Genomic DNA, 5,269 nt, shown 5'->3' on the forward strand with positions numbered 1-5,269 from the left:
CTGTCTCTTATACACATCTTTGTTATTGTTATTATTGTTATTATTATCATCATCATCATCAACATCATTATCATCATCATTGTCATCATCACCCTCATCGTCATAAAGGAATGGCTCATTAGAAAAAGAATATTGTAATGAATTGTTTTTATACCACTCCAGGTGGCGTTTTACATATAAACATTACACAATAGACTACGAAGGAAACTTTACAATTAATAACAAATGTAAGTACAATATTGAACATTTTGCATCGTTAATTCACTAGTTAAATGGGAATTCTGTCATCATTCTATGGTTATTATTTTGTCTACGTTTGTTAGGCAGCCTTATTCAAGGCATTGACATTTTCCTCGACAGAATCATGCACTGACATGCTGCATTCTATTCAACAACATACATTCCAAGTGACTCGCTAAATTCACCAAAGACCTGAAACTGGCCAAAAAAAGTAATTAACAGTAATTACAGCTTGGGGCTTGTTAACTTCTGTTCGTTGTTTACATTGTAGATTCGTATCTCATTTTTCATTGAAAATATATGCAATTTATTACCAAGAGCCATATGGTAATTATCTGGTAAACAACTTTAATCCTGAATAATTGAAATTTGTTATAGCCCGACAAAAATAGAGGGGATCCAGGGGGGAATTTCACATATGGATTTATGATTATGTCACCTCAATGGTCCATGCTCTAGATGGCCGGAAACGACTTAATATGAATGCAATTTTCATTTTTTCCCTCCATTTTCGAATTAATTTTTGTAAGTGATATGTGTATAAATATTAATATATGTATATATACTAGATATGCATTTATGATTATTAGTTTTTTACTTTTTGTCTTGTCGGGTCTAATTGAGACAAGCTTTGCTTCTATTTTTTATTCTAATTAATTAATTTTAATGTTGTCCACTTTATTAATTTATGTATTTTGATTAATTAATTGAATAAATGTTAATTGGATTGAAAAAAACAAATTGAATTTAATAATTTAGGCGGTGGCCGGTTGCACACTTCCCCTTTTTGAATATACAGAGCAGTTGAGCATTTTATATAGGACTGTAATAATAGGCCTAATAATAATAATTATTATTTTAATAATAATAGGCCTAATTATAATAATAATAGGCCTAATAATAATAATAATAATAATAAGAATGATAATAATAATAATAATAATAATAATAATAATAATGAAAATTTATAAAGTGCCGGTATCCGTTTAAGAAAAAAACACTCATGGCGACCCTCCAAAAGAAAAGAAGGTCGAAATGTGAAATATAGGCCTATTTACATTTACAATACATTTGAAATACAGATACATTTTAAAAACCAGACCTGAGCCGTACATGGCTGAGCGTCTCTCTCTTACTTTCTCTATGTGGCCATGTGTGCACAGATATACATTTATTTATTATTTATTACCAATTCGACATATACCGTATATGAATAATATGCAATGGATGAAATTACTTGGAGAGTGCCTAAAACAAAACCTCAATTTGAAAAAAAAAAATGTTAACAAGAGGGCTCCCAGTTTTCAATAAAAGATAAGGCAGCAGACCATTTAAACAGAAAATGGCGCTAGGAGGACGTTTTCTACAATTTAGCTGCTTTAATGAAAACCGATTTTTTAAAATAATGTAATTATTATTATTATTATTATTATTATTATTATTATTATTATTATTATTATTGATTAGAAGGGTCCATGGGATTTTAAAAAAAGGATAAGCCACACTTGTAGGGTATTTAGAGGAGAAATATTTAGCTAAAAGTAAACACGGCTAACATTTCTTCTGACCTCCAAAGGGAATAAATTAAATAACCTCAGCCTGTCCTAATAATACTCCGCATAAGTTGGTATGCTAGGACCAGATTTATCAAACTGTAAATCGGCTAAAATTGTCTTAAGTTCATTTTTTTGGCATAAGTCAAATTCATTAATATTGCTTAGCTCATGCTTAAAATTAAAAAGTCGCCTGTACGCATGCGCCATCTAAGACAATTTTTGCTTTAGGGACATCTTAACTTTTTTGACTTCAGACATTTGCTAAGCTGAGATTGATAAATCCCGGGTCTGGGCCCCAGTAGCACATGTTGCTGTAAACTAAACATTATTATTTGAGCAAGGCAACTAGCCTTGCTCATGTAGTCCTAGTTACCATAACTAACATCAATTCCCTCGTCCGATTCCACGACATTAATTTGCCGATCCAAACAACTATAGGCCTATTTTGATAGTCAATCCAGTTGTAGTTTTAGTTGTGTGCTGTAAGATTTCTCCCCATGAACCTCACCCCAGGGATTTTATTCCGGGACCCTGAACAAGGCTCTAGGTATCTCCTTGTTTTAGACCCCGATCAGAATGGTTTGACCCCTCTATCGACATTTTTCTTTTTTTTTTTCTGATTTTATGAACATTTTACTACAAAATCCTTAAATCGACACTACCAGCCAATTTAAGAGTCTATGTATAAATAAGAATATAGCACTGGTATATTTAACTGTCTGTTAATTGAGGGGAAAACCATTTTGTCATTCAAATATTTAATTGTAAGTTTGTACTACAAAATCCTTAAATCGACACTACCAGCCAATTTAAGAGTCTATGTATAAATAAGAATATAGTACTGGTATATTTAACTGTCTGTCATTTTGTCATTCAAATATTTAATTGTAAGTTTGTAACTTACTTAATTATTCAGTTATGGAATTGAATTAATTGTTTATCTTTCAGCTCAAGGCAGACAGTGTATATTTAAATTGGACCTCATTGGAAATATGCTGGACTCCGGCCTAATGGGCGTTCCTGATGCTCATTACGGTAATTTTTATTTTTCTTGATCTCAATCCATTTGTTATCTTGATTATGCATGTTGAGCATCGAATAAATTCAATCAATCAATCAAAAAATATTATATCATGAAAATGTTTATAATAAGATTTTAGTTTTTATGAAGATTATAGTATGTTTATTGTTTGAATATACTGTATTTAATATGAATCTATATATTCATTTCTATCGAATAGTACACTTTAAACAAAATTTTATTTACCCATGACAATGGGAATGCTAACATAATTTGTTTGCGCTATTGCGATCTACTAGTCATACCCAATGCCATGTATTTAATAATCCTCACATCATTCCGTGATATGATGATACTATACATAATTAATATTTAATATGATAAGATAAGATGATAAGATAAGATAAGATAAGATAATATAAGAATTGTGAAGTACAATTGTTATATCAAGTGTTATACAAGTGTTATATCAGCAGCATTTTCCATTGCGATAACTGAATACGATAATGTTCAGGTTGGGTTGCTCCCTGGGGGAGGGGTGGCTGCCTGCCCCCCCCCCACACTAAATATTTTAAAATTGTAAAATATTGGAGAAAAAAGAAAATTACATTCAAATTTAAAATCTGAGAGTGTCATTTCTGGCCATCTAGAGGTGCCATAATCGAAAAATGTCTTACCTCAGCCCCAACCATGATGGGGCTCAGGTTGTAAAGTCCCTCCCCTCCTATTCCAAACCTGGCTCTGCCTCTGTTTTTATTCACGGTATATATTATGATTTGATGATACTCTGTTATAATTCTTTCTCTGTTTCCTAATCCTTTCTCAATATTTTTCTATTCCAGTGATGTAGACAAAGAAGCCACAACTGTCAGGGAAGAATGTCCGGACTCAATCGTGAAAGGGCAACAGAACCAATTATTCATAGATAGCCAAAAATTGTGTCACTCATCAAGCTTCCTGCAAAAATTCTGGATATGAAATTAATTAAAATATAGTGTAAATTTTATTTTTTAAATGTTTTTCTAGTTCTCTGCAATAATCTAAAAAATAATGTTAGCAATATGTAGTAATTCTTGTATGTTTTATTAATATTGTATTATTACTGCTAATGTTTATCTTATTAATAGAGAAAGTAACCCGTTTGTTGTAAAGAATAGGCATATAAGATAATAAGATACAACATTTTGAAGATTCAAATCAGATTTATTGATTTTTGCTGGATGTACATGATATAGGCCTACAATATATAAATATATTATATATATATATATATATATATATATATATATATATCACAAATTAATTTAAATACTTGAAAATAAATATCAAATGGAATTGTGCATTCCTTCTCATCTTATTTAATGTCTATATTTACTTAATAAATTCAATTGCTAAAATATCCTTATTATAAGAAGCAAAAGTGAAGAATTGCTTCGTCAATATGTCCTACTTTATCTAGTAAACTAGCAATTATTTCGAGGACGCCCTCAACAAAAACCATGAAACCGGAAATGACGTGGTTGCTAAGCAACAAGCTCATGCATAATCATGAATATTCAGTAACACCTGCTCTAATTAGACCAACAATAAAATCTTTTTGGTCGATTTTGTCAAAACTGAGCTAAAAGTTTTTATTGTTAGTCTAATGAGCACAGGTGTTACTGAATATGCATGAGCTGTAGCCTAGCAACCGACGTCATTTCCTGTTTTGTAAAATTCGACATCCTTTTGAGAATATCCTCACCAAAAACTTAAAACCGGAAATGACGTGGTTGCTAAGCAACAAGCTCATGCATAATCATGAATATTCAGTAACACCTGTTCTAATTAGACTAACAATAAAATCTTTTTGGTCGATTTTGTCAAAACTGAGCTAAANNNNTTTTTATTGTTAGTCTAATGAGCACAGGTGTTACTGAATATGCATGAGCTGTAGCCTAGCAACCGACGTCATTTCCTGTTTTGTAAAATTCGACAGCACCTTGCTCTGAAAAGTTTCGTAATTTGTAATTTGTAGGTGTCACGTGAATATATTTGGAAGAGTGTTTATAAGATATAGAAGCCTGTAATAGTACTTTATTCGAATCGAAGTGATTATAATATATTTAATTCGATTATATACTGATTAATAATCATGAAATATATATTATTATTATTAATGCAATTACGACAAAAGAAGTACGCACAATGATGTATTATAAATTACACAATTTAATTTTACTTCTTACATACTCGGAAATGTTACATCAAACTATATAAACGTAATATAAATATTCTAGTTTGATATAATATAATATATACAATGCTTAGGTCTAATTATATTTAAGTATGTAATATCATTTGAGAATTACTTGTTCGTTGTATAAGAAATATAAATGGCAAATTTGATTCAATTCCGGTGATCCATTGATATAAATCCTAATAAATATCCGCGCGCGATTATTTGTAGAAT

The 5,269-nt window shown here is 30.5% G+C and overlaps 1 long non-coding RNA gene across 1 annotated transcript; it reads left to right on the top strand.

Moving 5' to 3' along the window:
* The first annotated feature begins 105 nt into the window (after positions 1-105).
* On the top strand, positions 106-3,893 carry LOC117105369. Its single transcript, XR_004444887.1, has 3 exons — positions 106-227; positions 2,745-2,831; positions 3,660-3,893. It is a non-coding gene; the product is annotated as an uncharacterized LOC117105369 (long non-coding RNA).
* The last annotated feature ends 1,376 nt before the right edge of the window (positions 3,894-5,269 follow it).

The sequence above is a fragment of the Anneissia japonica genome, unplaced genomic scaffold (assembly GCF_011630105.1).
Source record: "Anneissia japonica isolate Jap-2015-1 unplaced genomic scaffold, ASM1163010v1 scaffold287726_len2788222_cov184, whole genome shotgun sequence".
NCBI lineage: Eukaryota > Metazoa > Echinodermata > Crinoidea > Comatulida > Comatulidae > Anneissia > Anneissia japonica.